Source organism: Schistocerca cancellata, chromosome 1, assembly GCF_023864275.1.
Source record: "Schistocerca cancellata isolate TAMUIC-IGC-003103 chromosome 1, iqSchCanc2.1, whole genome shotgun sequence".
Lineage (NCBI taxonomy): Eukaryota > Metazoa > Arthropoda > Insecta > Orthoptera > Acrididae > Schistocerca > Schistocerca cancellata.
The window spans coordinates 464,820,208-464,844,260 of NC_064626.1; the positions used below are offsets into that span (position 1 = coordinate 464,820,208).

The 24,053-nt window shown below is 43.6% G+C and overlaps 1 non-coding gene across 1 annotated transcript; it reads right to left on the reverse strand.

Annotated features, from left to right (window-relative positions):
- Window positions 1-6,788: 6,788 nt before the first annotated feature.
- On the reverse strand, window positions 6,789-6,863 carry Trnas-uga (transfer RNA serine (anticodon UGA)). Its single transcript has one exon. It is a non-coding gene; the product is annotated as a tRNA-Ser (tRNA).
- Between the last annotated feature and the right edge of the window lie 17,190 nt (window positions 6,864-24,053).

Below are 24,053 nucleotides of genomic sequence, written 5' to 3' on the forward strand. Positions count from 1 at the left end.
CCTTTGCTGAACCTGTGTACCATCCAACATGCAACAGGACAGTTACTGGGTGAACAAATAAATAAAGAAGCTCTTGACATTACAGGAAAACTTTCATATACAAACAGCCCTTGCAGTTAAAAGAAAAGTAATTAATGACAAAATCAATTTAAGCAATATCTCACTGATAATGTTATGCATTGAGATAATAAACATAAATGTGAATCACAACCAGAATCAGCATATAATGAGTAACCCCTACCACCATCCCCCCCCTCTCTCTCACACATACACAGACACAAAAATCACTCACATACAGAATAACACATTCACGTACAACGAAACACATACAGACACACACATACACTGAATAATTCCATTCCTCCAAAGAATAGCATATTCGCACACAAAAAACACAGTTGCACACACAAAACACACAAAATAAGTGAATAAATATCAAACCACACACACACACACACACACACACACACACAAGACAAACAAAACAAGAAAGATAAACGCACGGTGTCAGCTGGCAACATTAAACACTGTAAACACACACGTGTTCAGCACACAGTGTAAAGTGCAAATGAAGTGTTGCAGGTGTGGGTGAAAAAACACGACCAATCAGCCATCTGAAGTATGGAATAAACACATTTCCAGATCCTCATAAGTTAACAAGAAATATTGTAAATCGTAACATCAAGTGATAATTTAACCTCAGGAAACATGTGCTGCAAAAGTTGTTTTTAACCAGCAAAACAAGAGAAAACATGAGAAAAAGTAAGATAGCAACATATATGTAACAACTACATAATGCATTTATTACATATAATAAAACAAACATGTATTACACGTCAATGAAGATGCTTCATAAATAAAAGAATCGAAACGCATATGGTAAAAAACAAAATGCCTTTAATTTAGTTGTAAAGACTATGAAGGGTGCGTAGGGAGTCTCACCCAACGACGCAGCTGCCTGTCGTAGCTAGAGGAGCCCCGACTTGCTACTAAATCAGACCTACGGCAGCGAAAGTGTGTCAGTACGCCGATAATGTCACTGCGATCAACGCTGACTACAGTGGCATGACAGTCGCGGCCGTCTTTCGCGGTATATGATGTTCTGAATGCTGTCATGTCTATAATAGAATATCTAATTGCGGTCCATCAGCGTTCAGACTCAGGTTCCTTCGTGATGGTGGGAAGTGGGGGTGGGGGCATTGGCTTTTATAACTGCGCCTCTCTGCAGCGTCATTGGACGTTATTTATGTACCCGCGTTCTTACCCTCCCTTTATTCCTCATGACACACAATCAGCTCTCGAAACATGTCGGTTTCGCTTTGTTACACCGTGTATGTAGTGAAAAGTAGTCGATCTGCAAAATTCTGCTGCGATAGACTCGAAGTTATTCCTGCCTCGGCAACCTAGGTCGCTAGCACACCTGGTGGTGGGACTCGACTTGGAAGTAAGCCCGTTCAAATCCTTGTGATGGATGAAATTTTCACTGCCAGTGTCTGGCCGGCAGGAGGAGGAGGGATGTTGACGTAAAGTTCGTGATCTCCGGTCTTTGCGGCAATGTCTCGGATTAAGTTCCAAACCTCTCCGCAGTGTCTCATGAAGTGAGGATATGTCGCACTGTTCATCTACATCTATATTTATACTCCGCAAGCCACCCAACGGTGTGTGGCGGAGGGTGTGTGGCGTTCCCTCCGTCGGATTGGGACGTTAAGCTCGGCTGCCCCCTAGGTGCTACTCCAGAGGAGTTTCCTTCTCGCATCACACAGCATGAACATAAATGGTTCAAATGGCTCTGAGCACTATGGGACTCAACATCTGAGGTCATCAGTCCCCTAGAACATAGAACTACTTAAACCTAACTAACCTAAGGACATCACACACAGCCATGCCCGAGGCAGGATTCGAACCTCCGGCCGTAGCGGTCGCGCGGTTCCAGACTGAAGTGCCTAGAACCGCTTGGCCACAGCGGCCGGCAACAACATGAACTTAACAGTACCTTATACACTGATCCATTACTCTCATCTACACTCCACACACACACGACGCAACTTTCAGGTATCCAAGAGGGAGGGGGCCAACGTTCTCGGAGGAAGAACTCCCTTACCGACTGGCAGCAGAACTCACCCCGTGGAATATCCCAGCCAACAATACCATACGACGTTTACATCGACGCTATGTTTGTGGCTGATGATTTCTTCCGTTTAAGAAAGATGCGCCGATTTTTGTTGTCTAGGAAGTCAGTTCAGTTACATACACGGCTAAATAATCCGTAAGCTCACGTTTCGGTCAGCAGGTGACAGAATGGAACTGTATGGGACACCTTCTGGAATTCAAGGAAAACAATGTCAAACTTTGGAGCTTGGAAGACAATTCAGCAGTAGTGCATCTGAAATCGTAGGTAAAGAAGTACTTCATTTAGTGAACTAACAGAACTGATAACAATGTGATGAATTGAATATGAAATTTAAAAGGTGCCGGTAAATACATAAGTTTTCAACTCTTTGTCTGTCCATTTATACTCACCATAAAGCGCACGCGTTGTCTTACGGTCAGAGAATTATTGCAGTTTGTCCTGTACACTAACATTACAAATATTCGAAAATGACTGCTGCAGAAGTAATATTTTAACAAATCTGAAGAATGACAATCACAAAGAGTTTGTGAACGTAATTTCTTTGTTTCAACTGGAGTTACACAACAACTGACGCACAATACATAATACTACATGGTGTCCACAAAGACCCTTTACAACTTCAAAACTTTATTACAGCGGTAGTTGTTGAAATATTTTAACTACATTTATTTCATTGTAACCAGTGTTTACAAAAGTTTTTTGACAGAGTTTAATAGGCCTCAATATGGGCGCCTTTAGTTGCACGAAGCACATTAAGACAGTACTCGATTTCTTGCCATGTTCGCTGTAGCATAGCGTCATCAGTGGTGGCAATGGCATTACGAATCCTTTGCTTCAAGTCAGCAATATCCCTTGTCTATATTTGATACAAGATATCATTTACATACCCCCATAAAAAATGCCCAAGGGAGTGACATCTGGCAAACACAGTGGGCCAAGGAATTGGCCCATCCCTCCCAATCCATCTGCCTGGAAATGTTTCATTGAGAAACCGATCAACATGTAGCCCCTAATGTGGTGGTGCACAACTTTGCTGGAAAATGATAGTTGGTTGTAAGTCAATCAATTATGGTACTACCTATTCGGTCAGAAGTTCCAGGTAAACGTCTGCAGTAATTGTTGACTCGTTGAAGAAAAATGGACCAATTATTCGGTTGCACATGATTCCACGCCACACATTCACTTTTGGACTATCCCGGTGCAGTTCCCCAGTCACATGGGGGTGTTCAGATCCCCAGACTCTCAAATTGTGTCTGTTTAATGTCCCAGAAACATGAAAAGTTGCCTCGTCACTGAAACAAACTCGCTTGAGGAATGCTTCATCCCCCGAAAGGCGTTCCAGCATGTTGAGTACATGCTCTGTCCGTTTTGGCTTCTCATTTGGCCCAAATGTCTGTAACACTTGCACTTTTTAAGCGTACAACCATAAGTTCTTGTGGAGGATCTTATGCACAGTTGAACGTGGTAGTTACAACTGTCTGGCAGTAGTGCGGAAGTACTTCGAAGGTGAACGAGTGAAGACGTTTAAAACGCGATCGATGTTTTCCTCGGATGTTCTTGGTCGCCCGCCTCTCCCTTTATCCAACACTGTCCCTGTCTCCTTAACTTTTTTGTGTCATGCGCGGATTGATGGGCGCGATAGTGGATCTGTTCCTTATTTCGTTCTGAAGTTCCGTTGGGTCTGAGCATCCAATTTGTCTCAATAAACCAGGACACACATTGTGCCTTCTCTTTAGGAGATTTTAGAACATGTGTTTTGCTCGAGTATCATGTCGTTTTTGGAAACTCAGAATCTACTATGTAGGAATCAACATGGATTCCGGAAACAGCGATCGTGTGAAACCCAACTCGCTTTATTTGTTCATGAGACCCAGAAAATATTAGATACAGGCTCCCAGGTAGATGCTATTTTTCTTGACTTCCGGAAGGCGTTCGATGCAGGTCCGCACTGTCGCCTGATAAACAAAGTAAGAGCCTACGGAATATCAGACCAGCTGTGTGGCTGGATTGAAGAGTTTTTAGCAAACAGAACGCAGCATGTTGTTATCAACGGAGAGACGTCTACAGACATTAAAGTAACCTCTGGCGTGCCACAGGGGAGTGTTATGGGACCATTGCTTTTCACAATATATGTAAATGACCTAGTAGATAGTGTCGGAAGTTCCATGCGGCTTTTCGCGGATGATGCTGTAGTATACAGAGAAGTTGCAGCATTAGAAAATTGTACCGAAATGCAGGAAGATCTGCAGCGGATAGGCACTTGGTGCAGGGAGTGGCAACTGACCCTTAACATAGAGAAATGTAATGTATTGCGAATACATAGAAAGAAGGATCATTTATTGTATGATTATATGATAGCGGAACAAACACTGGTAGCAGTTACTTCTGTAAAATATCTGGGAGTATGCGTGCGGAACGATTTGAAGTGGAATGATCATATAAAATTAATTGTTGGTAAGGCGGGTACCAGGTTGAGATTCATTGGGAGAGTCCTTAGAAAATGTAGTCCATCAACAAAGGAGGTGGCTTACAAAACACTCGTTCGACCTATACTTGAGTATTGCTCATCAGTGTGGGATCCGTACCAGATCGGGTTGACGGAGGAGATAGAGAAGATCCAAAGAAGAGCGGCGCGTTTCGTCACAGGGTTATTTGGTAACCGTGATAGCGTTACGGAGATGTTTAACAAACTCAAGTGGCAGACTCTGCAAGAGAGGCGCTCTGCATCGCGGTGTAGCTTGCTCGCCAGGTTTCGAGAGGGTGCGTTTCTGGATGAGGTATCGAATATATTGCTTCCCCCTATTTATACCTCCCGAGGAGATCACGAATGTAAAATTAGAGAGATTAGAGCGCGCACAGAGGCTTTCAGACAGTCGTTCTTCCCGCGAACCATACGCGACTGGAACAGGAAAGGGAGATAATGACAGTGGTACGTAAAGTGCCCTCCGCCACACACCGTTGGGTGGCTTGCGGAGTATAAATGTAGATGTAGATGTAGATGTAGGAGTTGCCATTTTATAGACGTTCAGATCCTTCCATCAACAGAGCATCTGAAACACAAAATTTTAGTATACATAAAAACATTAGTAAACAGTGATTACAATAAAAGAAATTTTGTTAAAATATTTCAACGACAGCCGTTGTAATAACATTTTGAAGTTCTAAAGGGACTTTATGGACACCCTTTATTTCGCGCAACTCATGAGCACATTTAATGAGCGGAAATGGGAGCTATGACTGTTGTCAACGTAATACAGACACATTATTGGAGGTTAGAAATGTTACATTATTTTCTTACTAAACAACTTTTGTTTTTTCGTGTGATTACGAGTACTAGGGCAGTGGATGCCCGGTTAACAGTTGGTCCTAATTCTTTGCAATTTTCATCCTCGTAGGACAGGCCCGTGTTTAGACAAATATTATACATGAAACTTCCTGGCAGATTAAAACTGTGTGCCCGACCGAGACTCGAACTCGGGACCTTTGCCTTTCGCGGGCAAGTGCTCTACCAACTGAGCTACCGAAGCACGACTCACGCCCGGTACCCACAGCTTTACTTCTGCCAGTACCTCGTCTCCTACCTTCCAAACTTAACAGAAGCTCTCCTGCAAACCTTGCAGAACTAGCACTCCTGAAAGAAAGGATATTGCGGAGACATGGCTTAGCCACAGCCTGGGGGATGTTTCCAGAATGAGATTTTCACTCTGCAGCGGAGTGTGCGCTGATATGAAACTTCCTGGCAGATTAAAACTGTGTGCCCGACCGAGACTCGAACTCGGGACCTTTGCGTTTCGCGGGCAAGTGCTCTACCAACTGAGCTACCGAAGCACGACTCACGCCCGGTACCCACAGCTTTACTTCTGCCAGTACCTCGTCTCCTACCTTCCAAACTTTACAGAAGCTCTCCTGCGAACCTTGCAGAACTAGCACTCCTGAAAGAAAGGATATTGCGGAGACATGGCTTAGCCACAGCCTGGGGGATGTTTCCAGAATGAGATTTTCACTCTGCAGCGGAGTGTGCGCTGATATGAAACTTCCTGGCAGATTAAAACTGTGTGCCCGACCGAGACTCGAACTCGGGACCTTTGCCTTTCGCGGGCAAGTGCTCTACCAACTGAGCTACCGAAGCACGACTCACGCCCGGTACCCACAGCTTTACTTCTGCCAGTACCTCGTCTCCTACCTTCCAAACTTTACAGAAGCTCTCCTGCGAACCTTGCAGAACTAGCACTCCTGAAAGAAAGGATATTGCGGAGACATGGCTTAGCCACAGCCTGGGGGATGTTTCCAGAATGAGATTTTCACTCTGCAGTGGAGTGTGCGCTGATATGAAACTTCCTGGCAGATTAAAACTGTGTGCCCGACCGAGACTCGAACTCGGGACCTTTGCCTTTCGCGGGCAAGTGCTCTACCAACTGAGCTACCGAAGCACGACTCACGCCCGGTACCCACAGCTTTACTTCTGCCAGTACCTCGTCTCCTACCTTCCAAACTTTACAGAAGCTCTCCTGCGAACCTTGCAGAACTAGCACTCCTGAAAGAAAGGATATTGCGGAGACATGGCTTAGCCACAGCCTGGGGGATGTTTCCAGAATGAGATTTTCACTCTGCAGCGGAGTGTGCGCTGATATGAAACTTCCTGGCAGATTAAAACTGTGTGCCCGACCGAGACTCGAACTCGGGACCTTTGCCTTTCACGGGCAAGTGCTCTACCAACTGAGCTACCGAAGCACGACTCACGCCCGGTACCTACAGCTGTACTTCTGCCAGTACCTCGTCTCCTACCTTCCAAACTTTACAGAAGCTCTCCTGCGAACCTTGCAGAACTAGCACTCCTGAAAGAAAGGATATTGCGGAGACATGGCTTAGCCACAGCCTGGGGGATGTTTCCAGAATGAGATTTTCACTCTGCAGCGGAGTGTGCGCTGATATGAAACTTCCTGGCAGATTAAAACTGTGTGCCCGACCGAGACTCGAACTCGGGACCTTTGCCTTTCGCGGGCAAGTGCGGGCAAGTTTCATATCAGCGCACACTCCGCTGCAGAGTGAAAATCTCATTCTGGAAACATCCCCCAGGCTGTGGCTAAGCCATGTCTCCGCAATATCCTTTCTTTCAGGAGTGCTAGTTCTGCAAGGTTCGCAGGAGAGCTTCTGTAAAGTTTGGAAGGTAGGAGGCGAGGTACTGGCAGAAGTAAAGCTGTGGGTACCGGGCGTGAGTCGTGCTTCGGTAGCTCAGTTGGTAGAGCACTTGCCCGCGAAAGGCAAAGGTCCCGAGTTCGAGTCTCGGTCGGGCACACAGTTTTAATCTGCCAGGAAGTTTCATATCAGCGCACACTCCGCTGCAGAGTGAAAATCTCATTCTGTAAATATTATACATGTTTGCACGTTTCTCGGATCCCTATTACTGTTATTGTTGTTGTTGTTCTTATTATTCTTATTATGGTCGAGGGCTCTCTGCTCTCGGTGACAGCGGTAGTGCTAGATGAATTGCTATTGCAATGTAGATTATCATGGAACCTGCACTGCAGAATAAAAGAGTTAGTAATGTGTTCCGAAACTTTTTCAGTGGACGACACTTTTTTAATTTGTATATGTTGTCGTTTATTGATTATACACATTGGGTATCTGTTCATTTGTGTTGCTGTAATTTCTGTAAAGAGACAGAAATGAAGCTGCTATAAAATACGTTGTAACGATGTCGTCAAAGGTCTCGTCAGAAAAAACAGCAAGCCTAATGCAGCTGAAACAGATCGCTCCTTAGGACTTATCTCTGAAATCTTGCTGCACAAAGGAATACTTCTAAAGATGCAAATAGAGCAACAAATACTTTCGCGAGTGGAACGAATTGCGCAGTCTGAGACTTCGGCGGAAAGTTGCTCCGAAAGAGTAATGACATCGAAAGGAAGGCGCGCATTGTGGATTTCTCATCCAGCCACTCAGATAAAATGACGCTGGAAACTTCCTACCCCGAAACTGTTTCCCATTCTATCTCCCGTTCCACGCGCTCCAAATTTCTCCCTTCCCTCCGCCCCCCCCCCCCCCCTCTTTGCTCCTTTATGTCGGCTGCGCCATTACATCTCCCAAACCACATCTGGCGAGGAAGGCTTGTATAAAAACACTCTAGATCACTGTAATGGCTATCCGTTTTTTGTTAAAGTCGGGCGTAAAATTCGGCTCGCACGCGGCGTTTGCCGGCCATTCAGACGGGGTTCTATTCAATTAAGAGCGAGTTTAGGAGCGACGGGCCAAGGGCCGCCGAATATGTGGCGGGGATTTTGAGGGTTGGGGTTTGGGAGTGGGGTGTGATGCGGCCGAGGGGAAGGGGAAACGGCGGAAGCTGCGGGCTGCGTGGAGCTGGCAATGTGGCGCCGAGCTCCGTTTGTGGTGACGGGAGACTTATTTCGTGTACACTCGAAACGTTTAGTGCAAGGTGTAAATGTATGATTATCTCTTACTTTCTTGCCGACAAATTGTCAACTGAGATTCTGTTAGTGATGGGTCATCTTTTATTTTCCTCTGATGCAATCACAATGCAATAATGGATTGCAACTAGCTGGTAGCATCATCACACTATGGCGTGGCTCTCAGTGAGACAATACGATATGTGATATGACACATTGCAAATTGCATCATGTTCCCACACAAGGTGATACGACAAGCAAAAAGATACAGCGGGCAGCAATACCGTCGCATGTGCTACTTTGCTGTTAGCCTTTGTCGCAGAAAATTTCCAGATATGTAAGATATTTGTTCTAGACTGGAAAGAGGTATGGCTTTCTTTCCAACGTTAAAAGCAATACCGATACATTAGGTTTATTTGGCATTCATCACTATATGATCTAAAATGCACCAAATGTAAACTGGTCACCGAATACATGCCTGCCAGAGTGGCCGAGCGGTTTTAGGTGCTTCAGTCTGGAACCGCGCGACCGTTACGGTCGCAGGTTCGAATCCTGCCTCGGGCATGGATGTGTGTGATGTCCTTAGGTTAGTTAGGTTTAAGTACTTCTAATTCTAGGGGACTGACGACCTCAGCTGTTAAGTCCCATAGTGCTCAGAGCCATTTGAACCGAATACATTTCTTATTTGCAAACTTTTCAAAATGTGCACTGTTTTTTTACTTAGTTTCGATCACAGTAACAATGGGCAACAGCAAAGCAGTTCATGATTAAAACGTAACATCTGGCTATAAGATCTAAGAAAATCACTTTTTTGCCGAATGGAAATTAACGCGTAAAGATACAGCGCTTCCCGTGCAGGGAGGGGTGGCCATAATTCAGGATGGTGCGAGTGGGTGGTGGAGGTTTCGTGGGGAGTCTAGGAGGATCCACAGAAAGGCAGCTGCAAATGAAAAGAGTTCATTATTGAAGCATCTGCACTGACCAGCATATGGGGTCAGCGCCGGCTGGGCTGACTGCTTCCGTGCCCTGTGATGCGCATGCAGAGTCCCAACGGTACGATGGCGGACTCGTTACGTAAGCTGACCACGCGGTTTCCATACCAGCGGCGTGTGTACTTACCGATGACGTATCTGCTGCAAACGCAGGCAGCGCCCCGCTGCGTCACGGCAGGGAATACCCACCGCCCATCCTGTGATGGCTGACGATGGCCGGTGTGCATGAGGGATAGCCGCTGCCCCGTGGGCAGGAGTCGGTCATGCTGCTGGTGGCACTAAGCCTGAGGGGGACAGCGAGTAGAGCTGTTGCCCGGCTGTGGCTTGGAATTAGTGACTTTTGCTGGCGGGTGCATGTCGCAGCTACGTCCACTGAAGCCCCCCATCGTCTTGGGAGTACGGTGATTCTGACAAGGGAACCTCCCCATCGCACCCACCTCAGATTTAGTAATAAGTTGGCACAGTGGATAGGCCTTGAAAAACTGAACACAGATCAATCGAGAAAAACAGGAATAAGTTGTGTGGAAATATGAAAAAAATAAGCAAAATATACAAACTGAGTAGTCCATGCGGAAGATAGGCAACATCAAGGATAATTTGAGCTCAGGAGCGCCGTGGTCTCGTGGTCACCGTGAACAGCAGCAGAACGAGAGGTCCTTGGTTCAAGTCTTCCCTCGAGTGATCAGTTTACTTTCTTTATTTTCGTAAAGTTATGATCTGTCCGTTCGTTCATTGACGTCGCTGTTCACTGTAATAAGTTTAGCGCCTGTGTTTTGCGACCGCACCGCAAAACCGTGCGATTAGTAGTCGAAAGGACGAGCCTCTACAATGGGAACCGAAAACATTTGCTCGCAAGGTCATAGGTCAACCGATTCCTCCACAGGAAAACACGTCTGATATATTCTATAGGACACTGGTGACGGCATGTGCGTCACATGACAGGAATATGTTGTCGACCCACCTAACTTGTACACTTGGCGAATGGGTAAAAATATTCTTCTACCTTGCCCAATTTAGGTTTTCTTGTGGATGTGATATCACTCCCAAAAGAGTGATGAAAACATAAGACTTTGTCACATAAACTGGAACAAATGAATGGAACAGTTTCACAGTCACACAGTTTTCCCAATGCTCTGTCAAAACATGTTTTTAACGTTTTCAAATTTTTCCGTGTGTAGACCGTCAAATCCTGCATATGTCCAAGCAAATCTGAACAAGTCCTGGAATTTTGGAGAGCGAAGTTGATTATGTGAGTGCCCGAACTTTGATAATCGTCTGAAGATAAAAAATTAAACTTTTTACTCGAGGGAAGATTTGAACCAAGGACCTCTCGTTCCGCAGCTGCTCACGCCACCCACGGGACCACGGCGCTCCTGAGCTCACGCTATCCTTGATGTTACCTATCTTGCGCATGGACTACTCAGTTTGTATATTTTGCATATTTTTTTTTCATAGTTCCACACAACTTCTTCCTGTTTTCTCGATTGATCTGTGTTTAGTTTTCCAAGGCCTATCCACTGTGCCAACTTATAACTAAATATGACGGAGGTGCGATGGGGAGGTTCCCTTGTGAGAATAATTTCCTTACCCAACGTCCAGTACCTACAGTCGGCAGTGGCGTGCTTGTTGTTCAATGCGCTCCTCCCACTCATGTGACGTAAAACATGACTGCCACTGTCGGCGCGAAAATCTCCTGCACGAGTCTGTGCAGTACTCCTAAGTTCGCTGTTTCAACAAGCTAACCTGCCTCGCAACATTGCATCGATCTTCTTGCATGGGCGCAGCCCCGAATCCTCCCGAAACCGGGTAGGCAAGCAGGTAACAGGACTGAATCCTCCCAAACTGACACATTGTATGTTGCATTATAGACAATAATATAATTATCTCTGCCACGTTCCTTATCTCCTTCCCCTAACACTACCATGTTTTAAACAAAAAATGTTGATTCACTTATGCACGCTTTGCGCAGCACTTGAGCGGGACTTAGTCGCTGGCACTGTTCCGACTGGACTTTATCTCAGTAAGACAAAAGATAAAATTTTTAAACATACTCACAATACGCGCGAAATATTTTTACATCTTCTACTGTAACTTCATGTGCTTTCCTTTGCCTGCTTGGAGTATTCATAAGTTTAGAACTGCTACCTGCTTCAAACGGGAGGATTCGGTCCCATCGTTTTTCAGGCCCTTCCGGGCTTGGGAGGATTCGGTACCATTTTTCTGACCGCTGGAGGATTCGGGGCTGCGCCATCTTGCATTGTACAGCGACAACTTCCCTCACTCACCTGCTGACAGCGCGGCTGCAATAAATCGTTCAGGCTTGCACTAATACGCCATTATACCGTCGGTATATAGCTGAATGGTCAGCGCGACGGAATGCCGTGAAAAGGGGCCCGAGTTCGATTCCCGGCTGGATCGGAGGCTTTCTCCGTTCAGGTACTGGGTGTTGTGTTACCCTCATCGTCATCATCTCCTCCCCATCGACGTGCAAGTCGTCAAAGTAGCGTCAACTCAAAAGACTTGCACCAGGCGACCGATCTACCCGACGGGAGGCCCTTGCAATACGACATTTCATTGCCGTCGGTATGCTGTAGGGTAGAATTTGTGCGAATCCAAAATGATTGGTTTTAAATTTTTTACTTGAAAAGTAAAAGTTTTAATGAGGAACTAACTACGTAGATGGATGTAATACTGCTTCATCCACATAAAATGATATCAGATGATTTGAAATTTCCCTCTCTGTTTGTCGTACAGTACAGTTGCAAGGAGCAACTAGCACTCTTTGTTGTGCTACGTGACAGCGACAGATAATCTTATCACTGTCGTGTTGTTGTCATCTCTGTGTGAACCAGTTAAGACGCTTCCATTTCGTTTCTATGTGCTCCACACGGGAACTGTGTTTGGGAAAGCTCAGTTGGAAGAACACATGCCCGCGAAAGGCAAAGGACAGCGGTTCCAGTCCCGTTCTAGCACAAAGGTTAAATATACCAGGAACACATCCAACTGCAGAGTGCAAATTCATTCTGGAAACAGTCCCCCACTCTGCAGATAAGCCATATCTCCGCAATATCGTCCAAGAACTTCCGTTGAGTTTCAAAGGTAGGATCTGAGGTACTGATGGAAGTAAACATCTGAGGGGGTTCGTGAGTCAGTCAGTAGAGCACTTGCCCATGAAAGGCAAAGGTCCGAATTTCGAACCCATATCTGGCACACAAATTTAATTTGCCTCTGAGTTTCAAATCAGCGCACACTCTGCTGAAGAGTGACAATTCATTCTTGCTTGGTCTGCAGCCGTCGTCTTCAGGTGATAACACAATCCTCTGAATCCCGCCGTGAACTCTGACCCTTTTAGCCTGGTTTACATCGAAATAAATGTAAACGAATGAAAATAAGTGAATGAATATTTTCGCTCATCTAATAACAGCTAGGCGAGCATTAGTGGACAGCATTCGGACGCTTTTGGTTTGCATTTGCTGGAGCTCGGCCATGTTCCTTTGGTTGTTTGTCTTTCAGTGAAACTTCAAACGAAGTTCACGTCCTCTTCGCTTCGGCCCTAATATCACAGAGAGCATTCGTCTTCTGTTTCGTGTTTCGTCTACAGTTGTTATTAACGTTAGTTGGTAAGTGATTGAGTGGTCAGAACAGAATATGGTTTTGGTAATAGACGGCTTGATAGGAGCTTGTATGGTCAAAGACATCCACATCACAAATGATGAACAAAAGGAAATAGCTTTGGTAGCAAGTTGCCGAAGCTCTCAATGGTCCAACTGGAACATGACAAAGTCGATAAATTTATCAAATCTTTACATGAGGTGGGAATTGTTTGCATTAGCTGAAACTTTACACTTCTTGTTTTAAAAAGGAACAGCACTAAGTTTTCTTGAAACCAAACAAGTACGGGCAGGTATGCACTTCGTTGATTAAAATTAAAAATGTAAGTAAGGCCTGATATACTTGTTGCTTACGTTGATGGTTGCTGTAACCTTGTGGCTAATGAATTATAGTTTTAGAGGTTTTTGATGTAATAATGAAATAAGTAAAAATCATTTATCCACGAACTCACTCTCATCTTTCAAAAAATACACTGCCAGAAAAAGTGAAACACCTTTAAGGACAAGGATTCATCACACCAAATCAAACACACATGTCACAGTAAAGGGTACCCTTATAGTCGCTTCAGTACATAACCTGAAAGCAACACAGATATGTATACTCGCATGAAAACCATTATAAAGGTACCAAATGGTATCCTGCATCTTTAATTGCAGTTCAGCAATGGATTTTGCAGTCTCAGGAGAACGAATAAGCTCCCGCTTCACCATGTCCCATGCGTGTTCAATTGCCCAGAGATCTGGCGAGCTTGCTAGCCATGAAGCGCAAGTTCCGTAGCAGCAGTAGTATATGGACGCAAATTTTCCTGTAGGAAAAGCTCATCACGGGCGTAACAGCCAGTGAAATATAGTGGGCACTGGTTACTTTGCCCTGCAGGAACACCAAATGTGACTGAGTCGTAATTGAAGGCCCCCTCCCACCATGAAGCTTGGATGGGAACTGTGTATCGTGGACGAATGCACTCTGGAATAGGCACCTCACCAGATCTACGCTATACCACGTCATCCATCAGTCACATACAGACAGAATCTGTTCTCGTCACTGAAGACAACAGAGCGCCATTCACCCTCCAGTCGACTCTTCCATGACATCAGACTAGCCTCGCTTGACGTGGTCATAGTGTTATTGGTAGCCTTCCCAGAGACACACGTGATCTTAGTTTTGCTACAAGCAGACTGTTTCCAATGGTACTCGATAACACACCAGTTGCAACATGTGCCCAGATTTCTACCCTGGAGGATGTTCCGTCTACCACTGTTGCTCTCACAGTTGCTGTGTGGATGTCCAGAGCCTGGTCCATGGATGTCAAAATGTACCAGAGACTACTGCTGTAAGCTGCGACACACTTCCAATACATAAAACCCAACATGTGCAACAACCTCTCACTACGCCGCTTCCCACTCGTCCATAATGGGATCCTGTTCAAATGGCTGACGTTGGTGAAATGGAATACGTACTAATCCGTAGTGCATGGTTGTGCCGTAAAATCAGTGTTGCATCCCCTATTCACCCCTAAACTTAGCACAGTTACTGCCTTCAGAGGAAGACCTCCAGAGCGTCAGTTGATCGTTGTTTGTGACATATGAATCATTATCACTAGGCCTATAACCCCTAGTATGCACATATTACGCCATGGCGTTACGGAACATAGTCTATGAGGACGTTGCATTTTTCCCGACAGTGTAGAAATTAGAGTTTATCAGGTATTATGTTTGAAAGGTTATGTGTATATTTAACATTCCATAAATGGTTCTTCCGTGGCCTTATTTTCATTGTACTACTTCAATCCTTTCTTCGAGTTACGTTTTTCGTCGGTAATTAGTGTTCTACATTTAAATTTTCCTTCTCAATTATATTAGCAAGCCAGGGAAAAGCTTCAAAGGACATAGCTGAATAGTTTTAGATTAATGTTAGGCCGGACAGTTCAATGTTAGTTGTACTACTTCCACGAGTTTCACGCTTTCATACATTGTTTTTATCTTACAACATTTCGCTTGCAAAATAATCTTATCTGGATGTCGAAGTTTCGCATCGTGTCTGCAAACAGTTTTCAATAGCAGTAACATATGTATGTTATTGTGGAAGTGAAAGATTAGGAAAGGTAAAGCTTCCCTAGTGGATGTACACCATCACGATACTGATCAGTGAGACATTACCATAAACCGAAAAACACACATCCACTAGTGAAGATGAACCAACAATGTACCTGGCTAGGCAAAGTGTACAGCAGCATATTATCCACTAGTGAAGGTGTACCATAGCTGCTGCTCCCAGGATATTAACGGTTCATCCAACAAAGCTGCCACGCATCAGCATAAATTTAATGGTCAACTCGTTATTGTTATCTTATACAGCTGTGCAGTTACGGTTGGCAGTACCGCAGTTACCACAGTACAGCAGATGTGGTTGATAGTAATGCAGTTACGGTTCACATCAGTGCGGCTATGGTTGAATCACTAAAGTTCTACGAACATCTTCGAGTGGAGCAGGGAAAGCTTGGTTACAATTCTGTCTCTATGGACAAAGAAAAGTACGAGTCAGTTATCAGCAAGGCTGAATCACTAAAATCTGGACGAAAGAGGGACGGCAACGACTACATGTTTTTAAAGAGATATGAAGTGCTGGAAGTGAATGCAGTAACCAAATTAATACAACGTGTAACTGAAGAAGGTAGGACTAAATACTATGTTTATGATGAAGAGCTGTATAATATTACGCGTGATGCTCATTTAACGACTGACCACGGTGGACGCGACCGAATGATGACATAAAGAGATCTCCAAATTTGTCTTAGTTTGTGTGAGCCTTGTTGACAAAAGTAAACAGGTCAGAATAAAGGAATACTAGTGAAGATAATGCTGTTCAAGAAGCTAAATTCCAGACGTCAAGTTGATCTCATCGACTTCCAATCGCAACCAGAGGGAGATTACAAATTCGTAATGGTTTATCAGCATCACCTCACTAAATTCGTTGTTGTCATGCCAATAAGGTCCATAACAGCTGAAGGGGTATGCGATAACATTATTGCTATTTTTACGTTGTTAGGCGCTCCCTCAGTATTGCAGTCTGACAATGGTAGAGAAATCGTTAACAAAATAATGAGCAACTTAACTGAACTATGGCCTAATTTTAATATTGTCCACAGTAAACCTAGACACAGTCAGAACCGTGGCAGCGTAGAGCGAGCAAACCAAGACATAGAAAATACGCTAACTACATGGATGCAGGAGCACAACACAGCGTAGTGGAGCTGTGCATTAAGATTTGTGAAGCTAATGAAGAATAGCGCTGTACCTTTTGGAATTAAAAGATCTCCGTACGAAGCGATGTTTGGCTGTACTCCTAAAAATAGTTTGTCTTCAATAAGTTTACCTCCTGAAGCATTGATGAACGTTCACTCTGAGGGTGACGTTGAAAATATAATTAAAGAAGTGATGTTTCAAATGGCTCTGAGCACTATGGGATCTGAGGTCATCAGTGCCCTAGACTTACAAGGGAACCTCCCCATCGCACCCCCCTCAGATTTAGATATAAGTTGGCACACTGGATAGGCCTTGAAAAGCTGAACACAGATCATTCGAGAAAACAGGAAGAAGTTGTGTGGAACTATGAAAAATTAAGCAAAATATACAAACTGAGTAGTCCATGCGTAAGACAGGCAACATCAAGGCTGACGTGAGCTTAGGAGCGCCGTGGTCCCGTGGTTAGCGTGAGCAGGTGCGGAACGAGAGGACCTTGTTTCAAGTCTTTCCTCCAGTGAAAAGTTTAATTTCTTTATTTTCGCAAAGTTATGATCTGTCCGTTCGTTCATTGACGTCTCTGTTCACTGTAATAAGTTTAGTGTCTGTGTTTTGCGACCGCACCGGTAAACCGTGCGATTAGTAGACGAAAGGACGTGCCTCTCCAATGGGAACCGAAAACATTTGATCGCAAGGTCATCGGTCAACCGATTCCTCCACAGGAAAACGCGTCTGATTATTCTATATGTTGTCGACCCACCTAACTTGTACACTTGGCGAATGGGTAAAAAGATTCTTCTACCTTGCACGATTTCGGTTTTCTTGTGGATGTGATAATCACTCCCAAAAAAGTGATGAAAACATAAGAGTTTGTCACATAAACTGAAAATAAAATATTAAACTTTTCACTGGAGGGAAGAGTTGAACCAAAGACCTGTCGTTCCGCACCTGCTCACGCTAACCACGGGACCACGGCGCTCCCGAGCTCACATTAGCCTTGATATTGCATATCTTGCGCATGGATTACTCAGTTTGTATATTTTGCTTATTTTTTCATAGTTCCACACAAGTTCTTCCTGTTTTCTCGATTGATCTGTGTTCATTTTTTCAAGGCCTATCCACTGTGCCAACTTATAACTAAAATCTGAGGGGGGTGCGATGGGGAGGTTCCCTTGTTAGAACTACCTAAACCTAACTAACCTAAGGACATCACACACATCCATGCCCGATGCAGGATTCAAACCTGCGACCGTAGCGGTCGCGCTGTTCCAGACTGTAGCGCCTCGAACCGCTCGGCCACACAGGCTGGCTTAATGAAGTGAGCGTCAGCACTGAGACTGGGACTGAAACGTTGCAGGATAATGGTCACAGTAACTCTCCATTGCAAGAGGATAACATACCAACAGGAACAAAGGTTGAGAACAGAGAGAAAGAAAGTATTACTGACAATAATGACTAGTGCCTGACTGATGTAGACGAGTCGACTCGTGTTATTAAAAATCACACGGCTGAAGCGTAGAATTGCTTAGAAGAACAAGTGCAAAGCATGCGGCAGTGTTCAGATCGCTGCTTTCCAACAGTGGAAAAAGACTGTAGTGTGAGAGTTCCAGTTCCCGACTTCCATAGCGGAAGAGAAGATGCTAGGTCGATCTTGGATGTCGTCATCGAGACAACTGCCGATGTCTTCTACCGAATCGGAACAAGAGATGGTGTTCTGAGCGTACTATACGCGCTGTAGTAAATTGTTTGTTTTTAAATAATTATGAAACACGACATACCACTACAACACTTTGTTTAAGATCCTAGTTCAGTACTTGCCCTCTAAGAATAATCTCAGAGGAGGAAGTTCCAGCACAGAAAACTGTTGCCCTGAGGACAGTTGCGACAACTCAGTCGACGGGAAGCGCCCAGGCATTCTTCAAATGCAACTGCCAGCAAAAATGTCATTCTCTGAGTTGCTTTTGCAAAAACAAAAATTTGTTGTGCAACTCAGAGTGGCGCGGTGCACGTCCTTGCTGGAATAAATGAATTTTACATGATGACTATGTTTTCAAACTACAGGTGATAAATGTAAGACTGTTTCGTTATTACACCCATGGTCCATATTCCATACCTCTTGACAGTGAAGGTACACATTCGCTAGTGATAGTGCCCTATCCCTGGTCAATGTATATTGTTTGACAGAACTGGAATCAGTAACCCACTTTAACTAAATGGTCCAGTGAACGTGCACTATCACCAGTGATGGTATAGTTTCACCTAAACTTCCACGTCCACTATAGCATATAAAGTCGCGTCACTGCGAAATTTGTTACCGTCTGACAGTTGGAGCGACACTAGCATTCCTAGCGGCAGCAAAGCCGCTCATACGTCTCGTAAGATTAATATTTTTTCATTATTTTTCTACTTAATAAACGAGATATTTATGTTGTTCATGCGTCGCAAGCTAACTGCAACTATTGCCGCTGTAAGGAAAATAATATAAACATAGTGTTTCACCTATAAGTTGCATATTTTTCTGTTGCTGACTGTTCTTATATTTTGCACTTTCCGTGACACGCAACAATTTATACTAAATATTTGCTCATTGTTGCACTTCACTCTACTTTCCATTTCACAAATAAAATCTTAATTTCTTCTTCAAATGGCTACTGTTGTGTCTCTGATGTAATAATAGTTGCAGTGTTGGTTTCTTTTCAGACAGGACATAGTTTTTGTCGTTTTATTACCACGCCTGAGTGGTAGTTGTCTATTAGGTCTGCAGTTATGGTGGCTCTTCTGGCACGATAAATAACGTAGGTACTGCATTCCCCACCAGATACCTCTTTAACGCACTCATAAGCTAATTTGTTTCGAAATGTAGTGACCAAAACTCCACGTTATTGTGTAGACATACGACATATTTCAGTAGTTCGTCATATCTTCTGGTATTTACTATGTATCTCTTGTTGTTAAAAAGAAATTTCATTCCTCAGCAGATATCTGCAGCTTCAAGAAAATCGTAACTGAACAATTCTGTAATTTTCTGTGATCCCTAGGAATCCTACAGAATGATAAATTTGCTAGATTCTTTTTGTTATTGTTAATATGTCTGCGCAATGTTTGTTTCGTTTTGTACAAACTGTTTTATAAATCAATATGCGCAATACTAGTTCGGATATCGTCTGTAATAGTATAGCTTACTGTCCGCTTGGACATAAATGCCGGGTGAAGTGTAACAACGACCAGGAGTGATGGAGCCTGCCTCATTATTGTTAGCGTCAAAAAATGTTTCCTCTTTCTGCTACAAGGTGTGAGAGCCTCTGACGTCGTGCTACATTCAGTTCTCGTCGTCCCATTGGTGAAAGATGACAGAAACGGTTAATCACTTCAGAGTGTATGCCAATGTAAGCGTAGTCAAAAACTTTTTTGTAAATATCACACAGACCCGATAGGAAAATTATCGATCAATATGAGGGGAAAGTTTACTTAGCACATAAAAGAAGTTTGTTAAACGGACGTATTGAACGAATGACAACCAAGATAAAAACCGTTATTATTATTATTATTATTATTATTATTAGTAGTAGTAGTAGTAGTAGTATATAGATTAGTCGGACCTAAATGAGAAGTACGCTTATCTCTTTCTTCGCAACCAATATCTCTTTATCTGTATAACTTATTTCTTACATTCCACGGTGTATCCTGTAGCAAATTTGAAAGGTATTTTCGCTCCTGAAATTTGTTCTCTCTCTAAATATTTCTTCTTGCACGCTAATTTCGTTTCGCTCTTCATGTACATATATTAGCCACTACTTAATTAAAAACATAAGTTCATAGTTTCTTTTGTGAGCCTATTGTTATTCGTTCTACGGCAGTAGGCACTAAGTAGTAATCAGTATTTTCTGCCTGTATCTAAAATTCTTGTCTGTAAACTGATTTCTCTTTATTCCTTTTTCATTCAGCTTCCAGTTTCTGGTTTAGATCCCAGGTCATTTCTCAGAAATTTTGTTTCTTCTTATTTGATATTTCTATTTGAGAGCGGCCACCAATTATTATAGTTTCAATGGTGTAAAGTACTTTCGTTTTAAAAACAGTGTTATAAAGGTAGTTTTGCCTTTTGTTATAGAACTTTCGAACTTTCTCGTTATATGTGTTCTAGGTATATTTTAATGCTCTTTGTAGTTTTGGGATTCTTTGTTAATTATCTTTTCGATTTAGCCCCGTGTTTCCAACAATCTCATGTAAATAATAGAATTTTTGCACTCGGGAGATTTCCGAAAGCTTTGTGATTACAGGCTGAATGTTAAATCGCGATGTCGTTCTTCCAAAAACTGCATCTTTCTGTAGATTATCATTACACAGCTACGTCATCACCCAGTTCTAGACAACGAAGATGACTTTTGTTTTGCAAACGTTTGCCAAACATTATTATAACCGTTCTCGTTATTATTATTATTATTATTATTTGTGGAAGTAGTGGTAGTATGATTTAAGATGACCTTTGGTAAGATCCGTACGAGTTCTAGAGAAATATCAGAACATGTTGAACAATACTGATCCTGAGGCATTAGGAGACAGGTTTAGAAAAGGCAAACTTAATTTATAGCATTTGTAGAAATAGACTGTTGTATATTGTTGACTGGAATACACTATTTGACATTCTGAACTTTTCAGTGATAAAATACAAGGAGCTTATTGTTATGGACAATTTTTACAGAAACTAGACATGAAAAGAAAGCAGTAACATAGTAGGAAGTGAGACAGGACTGTAGCCTATCCCCCATGTTACCGAAACTATACATTGATTAAGCATTAAAGGAAGCCAAGCAGACATTTCGGAAAGGAGTTAAACTTCAGGTAAAAGTAGCTGAAATGTTGAGGTTCCCCAACGACACGATAATACTGTCAGGACGGCAAAGGATTTAGCATATCAGCAGAACGGATGAACAGATTATGAAATGAAATTAAAAATAGTAAAACAACGGAAACACAATGTAGTTGTATTAAATCATGTAGTTCTAAGCGTACTGGACTAGGAAATGACCCAATAAAAGTACAAGGTTATTCATGAGTATCTCTCGGGCCTGAGAAGACAACTGTACAAAAACTACCAGACATACAAGAAAATAACACCCATCAGTGGATATAGCATATCTCCAAGTAGTTAACTCACAGCACAGGTTCTCGATATGGGGAAAGTTTGTTACGCGGAAAATATCAGCAAGTTCGAAGTCACTGACATGAATTGTCTGGGAAGACGCGACAGGAGTTTGCTTGGAAACTGCGCACTGTCTCCCTAAATGCAGGTGCGAACTATTTCGATCCTATAGTACGGAGCAGAAGAATTTTCTGCATGTCCCATCACTCTTTCCCCATAGAGAAAACTCGCGGGATGCTCTAGCCCAGGGGCGAGCAGGAATCCTGCACGTGTGCGGTGCACTTGCACGCGTGCAGTTAACAGGTGTCCTGCGTGCACACAGGGGCAAGCTGGCCACCCGCTTACCTCTCCTCCCCACCATACCTTCTGCCCATTCTTTCCTCTGTAATGCGTTTTGTTTTTCTAGGATGCTTTATTGAATGATGGAATAAGGTTAGCAGGAGTGCTTGAAATAAATCATGGTTTGAAAGAGTACCTATTAACTACGATACGTTTTATTTAATTATCACAGGTGGAGTTTACAATACGTTTAATATCTGGAACAAAATTTCTGCATACAGACAAACGCAAACAGTTACGTAAATTTTCATCACTTATATTTGCTCTTAACCGAGGCTTATTAACTCAGCAAATGGTTTTCCCAGCTCTCACTATATTAAGCGCAATTTTATAGCTTGCACGTACCGCTGGGCTATTATTGTTATCGTCCTGAAAAATTGAAAACAGTGCTCCATAAAATGTTAAATCAGTTAGATGAGAGACATGACGAGAGAAAGTCGCAGATCTCTCGTGACAACGGCAACTAGGACATGCATCTAATATCGTCAGGTCGCTCATCTTAAGCTCAGTCAATTTCCCCATCCGCTCAGAATCCGACAATAAATTGTACTCGTCCTTGTGAAATTTATTATAATGGCCTTCAATACTAAACTTCCGCTGACCAGCGAGGATACTGCCACATATTAAACATTTCGAATTTTCACATTTTTGCACAAAGAGAAAATGATTCTCCCATTACTTTTTAAAAGGTAGCAAATCTCCACGTCTCCGTTTCCTTGATTCACTCTGCATTTTACGGTTCTTGAAATACAACGTTCACTACGTAGTGGTCGCTTCGCATCAACGTCCGCGGTTTAGCCTTGTACCACACTGCTGCAACCTGCCGGCTGTCGCCACGATTGCACGCTAGCAGCACACGTGCAGCGCTGTGCGCTCACGAGCCGCGTGCAACGTTTGCCCGCCCCTGCTCTAGCCACTGACATGTGCGATTTTTTCTGTATGTCTTGTTTTCGCACAGTCGTGTCCCGAAACCACGGAGCCACTTATGGATAAACCTGTAGTTGACAAGTTTTGCTATTTGGGTGCAAATTAAGTATTGGTGCAGAAGTAAGGAGGATATAAAATTGAGACTAGCAACAGGAAGAAAAGATTCTAGAAAATAAATATCAGTTTCGGTTATACAGGGTGGGGCAAATGAAAGTGGCAAGGATGAGTGGATACGATTGGACGTGAATGTGTGCGTACAACCAAACCCCGTGATCTGCACAACACGTGTACGCCCGCCGCGCGATCCACACCGGTTCAGAACGTAGTGTCGGCTGTGTCAGTGAGAGGGGAGCTGTGCAAAGAGGACGATGGTACTCACAGAAGAGCAGCGGTTGTTCGTTGAGGAGAGTTACGTGACGGTGAAGTCGTGGAAACGGTGATGATGATGTTTGGTTTGTGGGGCGCTCAACTGCGTGGTTATCAGCGCCCGTACAATTATCCAATCTTTGCTCAGTCCAAACGTGGAAACGGTGGAAACGGTGTGGTCAGTTGTTTTTTGAGAAGTTTAGTGGTGTCAAAGCGCCAGAACAGGTGTGCCATGCAACACTTTGTCCGGAAATGCCGTCAGAGAGGATTTGTTTTGAACAAATCAAAAAACGTTCCGAAACATGCCCGGCCCGCACACCAGCAAAAGTGTCTGCAGTTCACCGGAAAATGCCTTAGGGTCCTACCTAATCAACACAACAAATTTCGCAAGAGACTAGCGTATCACATCGCTTATGCGGACCTATACTCCACCTGGATCTGCCGTCTAGGTGGTCACCCAGGTCATCTGATGTGCCAGTGTGCGATTACTTTATGTGGGAAGCCCCAGAGTCTAAAGTGTATCGCAACAACCCTCATGGTCTTCAAGAGCTGCAGCGAAACATTGCGGATGAGACCGTAGCAATTCCAGCAGTCCACCTTCGACACCGCTTTCAGCAACTTGCTTACCAGGGCCCAGAAGTACTGAGAGATGAATTTGGTCACTTTCAACGTCTGCTAGTCATGCTAGTACTGTATTTCCTGTCCTCTGCTGTGTGTCTTTGTACCCTCGAACTCTGCTCTCCAGGCCATTTTCAATTTCCACCGTGTAAGATAACCAATTTACTGAATCAATTCGGAAGAAAAAAATGTTTATGGTACAACCTGAATAAAACAAGGGATGGTTTGATAGTACACGGGCTAAGACATTAAGGAATTGTTCATTTTGTAAACGAAAGAAGTGTGGGA